The sequence below is a fragment of the Perca fluviatilis genome, chromosome 7, assembly GCF_010015445.1.
Source record: "Perca fluviatilis chromosome 7, GENO_Pfluv_1.0, whole genome shotgun sequence".
NCBI classification, from domain to species: domain Eukaryota; kingdom Metazoa; phylum Chordata; class Actinopteri; order Perciformes; family Percidae; genus Perca; species Perca fluviatilis.
The window spans coordinates 12760670-12771485 of NC_053118.1; the positions used below are offsets into that span (position 1 = coordinate 12760670).

Genomic DNA, 10816 nt, shown 5'->3' on the forward strand with positions numbered 1-10816 from the left:
CCAGCCTACTGATTAATACGGTGTTATTTTGACTATTGCAATCTACAGCTGCTAGTTTCCGGTCTCTACGTAAATAATGGCCGTCCATGCATCAAGCTATGCTTCCCTAGAATTTCATCAAATGCGCGTGACCAATTCTGTGAGCTAGCCTACATGGTTGAAACAGGACAAAATGCATCATCATCCCCCCCACCACTTCCACGTTGGCATCCTTCCAGTCTCTCTCTGTCTCCCTTACCCCGTATCTGTCTCTCTCTCTCTCTCTCTCTCTCTCTCTCTCTCTCTCTCTGGTAAATATTAGGGTATATTCTATGAGTTTAACATGTGTGAAAAAGACGTTAACCAGACCAGTGCTTCATCCCTCGAGTTACTATGGCAGCCGTGACTAGTCCCTCGTTCAGAATGGAGCCTGGTAGGATGACATGACGTCACGTCGCCGTGGCGACCAGGCTCCCCGAGACACGTGTCTTGTATAAAAGCGGACGGCGGCACCGTGGATTGCGCACACAGACTCAAGAAGCAACATCCGTCAGGTAAGCTGCAACACTGATTTATCTCACAACGTAGCTATTACTTTAGAGGCCCGACATTCTAACGGTTAGAATACACACATTCTTTTTAAAGTGAGGACTTTAAAACTATTCCTATAAACGACTATCGGAAGCCAGCGGCCATTCTGTTGCCTTTCCATTGAATTTCCAGCTTTATTTTAATCAGCCACGTAACGTTAACCGTTTAAAGTGGCACTCGTGCGCGAGAGACAGGCGAGAGGATGAGAAAGTGGGTTGTGGAATAACGTGAAGTTAAGCTTAAAGCTCATTCAGCGTTTGGATCTGCATAACAGCATCCTTCGCAGCATGCACGCTACATCAGTACAGGAAGAGAACAGCGAGGATGGGAGGGGATGCGGCCATGGCCTTGCTGTCTGGAGAGAGCCCGGTCGTTGTATAAAATTTCCTTCTGAGTCGTTTCGTTGCATCAGATAGCCGACACCAAAATCCACTAAAGCTGTAAAGACCCCGAAGTATTAAAATGACAAGATTCAGACAATCTGCATAAATTAATGTTGGTCAATTCATAATGGATTCATCTGAAGCTAAATTGTCCTACTGAGCGGGTAACGTGACATTGGCAGCTCCCATTTCTGCATCTTTGCGGAAGTGGATTAGTCTCCATGTTATGTAACCCAACACAAATATCAACGTCTATCACCGTAGATACTTGACAGTAGCCTATATTTATATGTAGTTTGAATGAAAATGGGTTTGCTGCTAAGCTGTAAATTGATACATATACGGAGCTGTTTAATTAAAGCCGGTGTACTGGGGGGAGGATGAGTGTACGTGAATGGAGGTGAAGCTACGTGCCTCCCGTGGTCTGTATGATGAAGTCTGTCGTCGTTGCGCCAGTAATGCAATGACGGGAAGCAGAGTGATGCAATAACCGAAACGGACCAGATGAATAACCTTGGCTTTATTTGATGTGGAAAGATGAGAGAGGCGTGCTCAAAGCCTTCCTGTGATGGCTTTGAAGGACATAGAGGCAGTGCAGTGTCGCATTATTGTGTCGCAGTTTGACTCGACAGACCAGACCTGTTGATGCGGGTTGCAAAGAGGCCTGCTTGCGCTTTTTAAAGAAGCAATACGACACAGCTAAAGTTAACATAGCCTACAAATTATTAAGCTACTTACTCAGCCATACAGTATTTAACTACAAACATTTAAATAGAAAACGAAAATGTCAACCTTGTTCAATGGGGGTAAATTAATAAGGGGATGCTAGTATTCAGTATCGTTTAAAATAACATTAATATTATTAATTAATAATAAAGTACATAATACGGTATTGTTCATTGTGGCAGTCACGATGTGCTTGCAGTTACTTCCAGTGATTTGATGTAGGTGTGGTACATGCAGATGTAGCCATGTCCGACCTTGTCTCACTGTTGAAGGTTATCACTGCAGCTGAGGAAGGTCCCAGCAGGCCCAGAGCTGCTGTAGTGATGCTGACCCGCTGCTAATCTTTATTCTCAAACTCCTTACCATATTGGAAAAAGAAGGGTTCTTCCCACTGTACCCAATGGATGGGGAGTCACGCTTCTTAGCCCAGGCTCTGGATGACTGAAGGTCACCAACAGAGACCTCAAAAGGGGCTTGAGCATCTGCCCTTTTTCTTCCTCCAGAGAAAGTGCCCTTTTTTGAATTGATTTTTTTTAAATTAATGAATATAGCCTATATATATTCCTGTTAGCAGACAGCTTCTTTATCAAACTAATGTATTTATTGAATTATACATTCTAAACATCAGGTCGCCCCCCTCTCTCTCTCTTTCTCTCTCTCTCTCTCTCTATCTGAGATGCGTCTCCTGGTCAGCAGTGCGCGCGCACACACACACACACACACACACTTGTGAGCTTGTGTCATTAGCTAGATGACAGATAACCTTCCTAAGTGGTGATGAACAAAAGACTCAGCCAGTGCCTCGAGTTTACAGCTAATTAGCCGGAAGACAAAACAAATAGTTAACGTTAACCTGTGTCCTGCTAACATGCATGAGCTATTAGCTAATGTAATAAGTTAGCTAATGTTCAGCCGAGGCATCATGGTCCTACAGACTAATGTACTGTACTCAATGGATACACTCCAGATGAACAGCTACAGTAAAATCTGTGTCTAATAATGTCATCATTAACATTGATATGCAAATGAGGCGTTAACTAATTAAAATGCGCTAATATGCATACATTTGACAAGGCACTGTTAATGAGTTAAGAGTTATTTCCCCCTTAAATGTTAGGTTTAAATATGTAGATTAATATAGAAGAAATCTACAGATGCAGCCTACACAAATATCATCTAAATGTGTATTTTGGAAGTGTTATTATAGAGTAAAAGAAGACATGGAAGCAAAATAGACCAAAATCTCTAAATTGAGCACATGAAAAAAGTGTCCTGCGTTAAACAGCTTCATCATTTGGATCGTGGGCTCCTCATCTGTTTCTTCATGATTCATTATTGGTGCAGTGTTTTTTTCTGTAAAATTAACAAAATTGCAGTAACAGTGTGAGTGTGAAGTTTTTTGTTGAGGTAGGCCTTTTTTGTTTTTATAAAAAAGTTTTTTGAAGTGTTATTTCTTTCAATAACACCAAAAGAATTAAAATGATTTATTGCCATTTGCAAAATAAACAAATTCTTAGTGAAACATTGTCCCTCTCCTTGGTGCTGTCTCCTATTCTAAATATATACTTGAAACTAGTAGCATAGAAAAGTTTCCTTTGGTGTTTGTGATGAACCTGGTCAATACTAAAAAGTCTCTGTTTTAACTGATTATTTTGTTGAGTATTTATTAAATGTATTGAACAATTGAGCAAGGAAAATAAAATCAGTTGTTAAGGTAGTCAGAGTTGTGTTAATATATTTAACGTTTCGTTTCAAATAAATAATTATTTATTAACTATTTTAACCTTTTTTTTCCTTGAGCCCCTGCCGCCCAAAATGTCTGTGCACGTCCCTGTTCACTAATAACAGGCCCAGTGCTGCCAGAAAGATGCTAACTATTGTAGTCAAAGCTGTATGTGTTGCCAGACCTCATACTCTATGATCATAGTTTTGGAAGAAAATGAACAGCCATTTGTCATGCGTCAAGCAGAAAATAGTTTTTGCAGTATTTTTAATTAACATGATTTATCTCAATTATCTCTCGATTTATCTCTCCAACAGACTTTTAAATCGCATGTATAACTTTATTTAGAGCAGGCGTTTCTTGTCCCAGATCCAGTCTAGTGGATATATTAAAATGACAGTGATTGCATTAAGATCTCCAAATGAAATTAGTCTACTAGTTTTATCAATGCATTTGCAAATTGCATTATTATAATTATTATTTTGTTACTTGGACATTCATTCTGCTCTTGTATTTGTTGCAGATAAGGGTGTCGGCCAAATGTCTGAAATGTCAGTCACTGTGTTACCAGCTATTAGCTAATGAGATCAGAGCACATTAGTACACACAGGATATGTTATTCCCACCTATCAAGGACTACAGCCATGTTATTAAGGAGATATAGACAAGCTACTTATGATGTGTGTAAACGAGAGGCCATTATGCTCTGCTGCTGACTTATCACCCAGCCATCTTGTCCAGGATGTGTGTAAGAGAGAAGGAACTCCAGAGTGACTCAGCACTCTGCACCTAACTGTCGCAAATTTAAGGAAATAAACCCTACAGTAGGGAAGGCTATACACAACTGACACATAAAAGGCCCTTACTTGTACAACAAATCACTTTTGCTTAGTTTTTTATACAGTTATTCAAAAGTGCAGGTTTTTGTACAGCAAGCAGGATATGAGGAAGGTAGCAAATGCAGCTTACACAGTACTACTACTACTACATGAGAGAGGAGAGGAGACAAGTGACAGGGTCTGAGCCTTAGGAAGGTTATTTGTCATTTAGCTGCTGACACAAGCTTGTGTGTGTGTGTGTGTGTGTGTGTCACTGAATCCTCTGCAGTTTGATACAGCACACCTTTTACTAATTCATGATGGTTGGTGTGTGTGTCCACGTGTAGTTTTGTACATGAATAAGTCTTTGCTGAACTGCAATACATATTGCTACATTTATAAAAAACACGTCGATCATCTTTATCTATTTTTATCATTAATTATTAAAGCTTATGAAATAATGAAAGATATTTCGCACTATAAATTCAGTGTCTACTTATCATGTTAATTTGCCACGGGTGAATAAATCCTGGCTGCAAACCAATTTCCCTGTAAGGGACAGTAAAGATACTTTGACTTTGGTGAATTGTCTAATAGAAACAGTGAACTTCTTAACTGTCTGTAACTGTCAGCAGGAGACCGTACCTGCTAAGTAGGACACACAGCCTGTGGTGTTGTGTGTGTGCATGTGTGTGGCTGGTGATGTGATGTAGTTGGACATTTAACTGACTAGTTTACGGCAGCAAAGTGACATTGCCTCAGCGCTCAGACTATAAAAAGAGAGGAAGCAGCAGGTATACTGCTACAGAGGAGGCAGAATAAAAGGTGAGCAGGAGTTCACTGAAGTTGAACACAAAAAGTTTGACTCCACTTCATCACTAATGTGTGTGCATCTAAGGCTGTAAAGTTGACATTTATTGTTTAGTCTCTAATGCATTTGATTTTTTTTTTTCACCAAGAGGCGGGCAAGAAGAGAAAACATTACCTAATTGGATAGTCTGCCTGGCCTTTAGCCAATCAACCCACCGCAGTGGAAAAATACTGGAGAGAAAGAGGGTGTGGCAGAGGGATAAAAAGCGGGAGGAAAGTTTAAATAGGCAAAAGACACTGAAAGAAGGGAGGAGGATGGAGGAAGGCAGGGGGAGTGGCGTAGTGGGCAGGAAAAGCAAGGGTAGAGTCAGTGAGTTCATTCTCTCACTAACAAATTTCCAATTATTACACAAACTGAGGCAACCCAAAGACTGTGTCTACCATCTTTATCTAAACTTAGCCTCTCCTGACATGAATACAGGCTTTTACTATTAAACTGTAACAGCTTTAGAAAACAGCCACTCTCTATACCAAATAAGTAGCACACATCACTCACAACAACACCATGAAGAATTATGTGAATAGTTTATTTTGTCTGTGTCCTATCTGTATGTAAACCCTTATACTGTTGGAAAGATGTCCAGTAGCTGCGCTGTTCAAAACTCAGGTCCATGTAAGGCTTAGACTGGAGTCAACCCACTGTCCAAATGCTCGACTAAGACTGTTGACATATTACAGAGAAACAAAGAATCAGCGTTTTGTTTGACAAAGTGTTGGTGCTTGACATCAGAGGAGGTGTTGGCAGAAGTGAAATGCTGTGTCAAGCCTTCTCCTCTCCCCTGCGTTTTTTATTCTTGCAACTGATTTTTGTCACAATTTTAAGATTTGACCACCTGATGCACCCTGTTTTCTTTGTCCTTTTCTGGTCCACTAGTTATGAGTCATCTTCCCTCCAGGGGTCCCTCTGGTGCACATGCATACGCACAGGCACGGTGACCCTGTCCTGCACCACCACCACCACCACCACCCCCAACCCCACCCTGTGTTAAACTCTGTGTTTATGTGAGGAAAATAGGTCGCAGCTCAGAGGGAGGGTAGGGTTGTGCTAAATGACGGGGACTAGACAGACAAAGAGTGGCGAGGACAGGGAGAGGGAGGTAGGGTGTTGAATTTTAATGATTAGTTTGGGTGGTGGGGTAAAGGGGAGGGGAGGTGTGATATTCACCAACCGTTCCTCCTTTTGTCTAACCAATCACAAGAGGAGATTGTTGCCCCACCACCATCGGTCTGACCCCTGGTGATAAAGGAGATGTGAGATTGATGGACCAGGGAGGGGAGACAGAAGTGAGGATGAGGGAGGAAGGTTGAACGGAGAGATGGAAATTGATTGGCTACCCTTCACATGTCTGGCCGTCTGTCTGCCTCTTCTTCCTACATTTTAATGAGTGTCAGCAGATTGCAAACTGCAGTTAACAGCATGCAACTTCTTGCTCTGCACAATGCTGCCTCTATTAGCTGGGACATGTCTGGGTGAGTGCTGTCACAGAGTGTGCGCTGAATCCAGATCAGGGGTTGATTGGTCTACAGTCAAAAGAGGCAGAGCTGTGACGTGGAGAAATGGGAAGAGCTGCTGGCTATGGAGATGGCATTAGAAAGTTTACTGCACATGGAAACCTTAATGTTTCTCGATATAGAAACGTGGGATAATTAGTAACATATTTTGCACAACATTTGGAAGCTGAACAGGGGTGCCACAGTAGAGTATGATGTTGCAGCGCCAGTGTTTAATTTTTTTTGGCTGCCCGGTGTAACCCCTCTCTCTTCTCCCATTGATTAGCCAAAGCCCCACACTGTTGTCTGGCAACAGTAACGGACATGGACGAGGGGAGTTTCAGCAAGTACATACTGTACAGGCAGACACGCTTGTGCACCTGCCCCATATAAAGTCTCCAATACTTCATAAGACAGGTTATTTAAACATGCATTTATTCAACTCAACTAATTAAAAACTATTATTTTCTGTGCACAGTGAAATAGTCAAGTTGTAGAATTCTCTACATCTGGAGCCGCATCGTTTGGTTTGAGTCCCACCAGATCTATCTTATATGGCTCCACTAGTCTTTGTCCAGACTTTCCACCTGCTTTAGTGAAGCAGAATAGCCCCACTCTGTTTAAAAAGTAGTATCATTTGTCAGTAGAGCAGACATTTTAAGTTGGAAAACCCAGGGCAACTGCTCTGGGCAGAGAAAATAGAGAGGTTTAGCATAAAGAGATAAAGCCAACAACTGAGACAAATAGTATTAAAGTGCAGAGGCGACAGGGGGAAGGATAGTTCAAAAGAGAGCAAAGGAAGAAAGTGCCTGTAGAGTTTTGTGAATGCACAATAGGTTATGGTGGGAACTGAGTATAAAGGAGAGACAAAGACACAGAAATGTGAGAACAGCATGCTCATACTGTATGCATCCTCTCTCTCCTCTTTCTCTCTACCTCTCTCTCTCTCTCTCTCTCTCTCTCTCCTTTGCTGACCTTGTATAATGGATGTTAGTGGCAGAGCACAAAATGGCTGCTCTACCCTGAAAAAAATGACCCTGTTAGAAATCTGACAGTTGAAACTGTGGCAGACTGTCAATAAATTGATTTTGACTGGCATCAGGTTGGCATCGACATCTATTTGTGCTTAATAACAGGCAAATAAATCCAGGTTAAAATTGTTTCAAGTGATTATCTGCTATTGTTAATGTTTTAGACTGTGTGAGAATGAGAGAGACGATTTATCCTAATCTGGTTACCCTTTTAGTCTATTTAAAGTGCTCCCACAATGCATTTCACCAGATCGACGGTGTGTCCTACATGCTCCCCATACACATGCACTCACACAAACAGACACACACACACACACACACACACACACACACACACACACACACACACACAGATTAGGAGATTACTGTAGTCTAAAATGACAACCACCTAGTTTCAAGGACAATCTGTGTTAGCCTTACTCTACCTGCGCCTGAACACACACACACACACACACACACACACACACACACACACACACACACACACACACACACACACACACACACACACACACACACACACACACACACACACAGAGCTGCCGGTTAGGCTAACACCTGGTCAATGCTACTGAGCTACCATATCTGATCACCTGTATGAGTAAGTGTTTGGGTACATGTTCCATACAGAAATCTCTGTAAATGTGTAGAACGTTAATAAACCTCAAAGGAAATATAATGATACATTTTTAAGAAATAGCTTACTTGTAATCCTAAATAAAGTTTCAGTTAGTTTTCTGTTGGTATAAATTTGGAGCTAAATACTGTATAAGTGTGTATCCCTTCTAGCATAGACAGGACAGCAAAGGAGAGGAAGAGGTGGAGTTAGAAGATGGAGGTGAAGGAAGGAAGGAGAGGGGATGAAATTGTTAGAAAAATGGGGGCTGGAAAAGTAGGAGGCGAGGACAGAGGAGGTGCTGAGAGCAGGAACGGGCGAATGAGTGTACAGTATGAGAAGGAGAAGAAAGAAGAGGTAAAAGGAGGTCACATTGTTGAGTCAAGGCCAGGCTTCCTCTTTGTTCACTCAGCAGACAAGTCTCTGTTTGTTGCAGTACATTCCGACCACTTTTCTCCCTCCCTTTTTATCCATTGTTTGCTAAACATGTTCCTGCATGATGTAGCACGTCCGTACTCCTGCAGCAGAATGCACATAAAACATGCTATTTGACAGCCTGTATTTTTTCGTCACTTACGATACACATAATAACGGCCTTGCACAGCAGCAGTATGATATTCTAACTTCAACCCTTACCCAGCTCCAATTGTCATACTAAATTCAGGAGCACACCAACCTGCTTTACCACCTTGGTGTTTTTTTCATCCTTTAGTGCGAATGCGTCACACCGCCTGTATACTGTTCTGTGAGGCTACTGCTACCAGTTTTTCTTTCTTCATGTTTTTGTAGCATTGCAGGACAGACCTTACAGACACACACACGCAAAAGGAAATAACAACATACAAAGTAGATAGATCATTTAGCCCACAGAGCAAATGCATAAAGCTACATGAAGGCAGTGTGTCTCCTGTTAGCATGTTACTCACTTTACTTGAAGAACGAAAAAGAAGGGGGAAGGTGCAAGGCAGTGGATAAGACAGGTGCTAACTAGGGCATTCTGCCACGGTGATGAAATCTTCCCACCGATTAATAAACTTGTGACAACACCAGTGTTGCTCCCCAAAGCGCTGCCCGCTTCCCTTTCGGCGCCCATGTTAACAATAGTAAATTTATATGATATTAAACTATTTGGGCTGTTCAGACCATAGCGGCATGCAGCGCGGTCAGCTTGTGATCTAGTTTCTGGTCAGAAAACACACTGAAGAACAGAGGGTTCACACTAAAATGGCAGATTGACATGGTCATGTTACAGCAAAGGAACACACACACTCATTGTATATTGCCAACGGCTTAACTAACCTGATTAAAGCCACCTCCTGCTGCCAGGGCAGCAGTTTGTCTCAGTCCCAAACACTCACATATACTTTGAATGGTTGGCACATGGTTATGCTGCAGTGATTTTTGGCATTGTTAAGTCATCTGACTGAGTGCGTTGCCAGCTAGAAGACATTACTAAGTGAGATTGGATGCATTTTAATGTTAGTTTCATCAAACCGTAGCTGCTGCTGTCTTTCTAATGTCATTGGTTTCTTTTTCTTTTCTCCCCCCAGTTAACTTAATCCCCCAAAGCAGCAGCAGCCATGTCAGACCTCCGTGTTGGAATCAATGGGTGAGTTTGAAACACACACACACACACACACACACACACACACACACACACACACACACACACACACATACACACACACTTTGTAAACAAGATGGTTCAGGATGATTAGGATAGGATGTCAGTGACGCATATTTTGGGGATGGGTGTTTACTTTTTCCACGACAAGTTCTGGTGGTTAGTAAATGGTTATGCAGAGGGGTGAAACTGCATTTGCACTGAGGGTGAAATCGTTTTCAAATAATTTTCATAAAATCCACCCGATTTTTTTTTTCCAGGGGGGTTGGTGACTCTCCCCCAAAAGGTTTGGCTACATTGAACACGTAATGTATGCGGACCGTTGGCGGAGCGTATGTGCCGCGTAATGTATGTTTTGACTGATTACACCTGCTGGGCACACACGGCGTAGGGTGTGTGAGTCACAGGCGAGAAGGAGAGCTTTCGCTTTTGGGATTGTTGTTGTTCTTCAGTTTTTTGGGGCTTCTATAAAAAGAAGACTGTCCTGTTTTTACACTTGTCGAGTGGATCTCCGCAGAGCATACGCACCGTTTACTCGCTGCTCTCTGCCCGGTCTAGCCAGTTTCATTGATTATAGTGAAAGCGTAGTGTTGGAACGTCCGCTCCACATACGTTACACGTGCAATGTAGCCAGCCTAAGTTAAAATGAATTGAACTTTTAAGGCGAGGATTGAGAAGCCAATTCCCTGTATGTGTGAAAACAGCTTTTGTTTTTTCAAAACAATGGTAGGGGAGACACTATCTTGTGCAAATGTGATGCAGAACGGCACAAATGGACTTCTGTTACAGTAAATAATGGCACAGTAAAGGATGTACTTTGATTACATGTTGGAGGTTTGAAGTTCACCCTGTCACCTGAAGCTCTTCACTGTGGTTACATGGTTGTTTTCCATTCCTTCCTTGCAATATATCAAACTGATCGACAAAAAATTGCTCCATGGCTAAGGACTCATATCCAGTCTGT

At 42.0% G+C, this 10816-nt stretch overlaps 1 long non-coding RNA gene across 1 annotated transcript; it reads left to right on the forward strand.

Moving 5' to 3' along the window:
- Positions 1-383: 383 nt before the first annotated feature.
- LOC120562335 lies at positions 384-9915 on the forward strand. The gene is made up of 2 exons (XR_005639745.1): positions 384-533; positions 9779-9915. It is a non-coding gene; the product is annotated as an uncharacterized LOC120562335 (long non-coding RNA).
- The last annotated feature ends 901 nt before the right edge of the window (positions 9916-10816 follow it).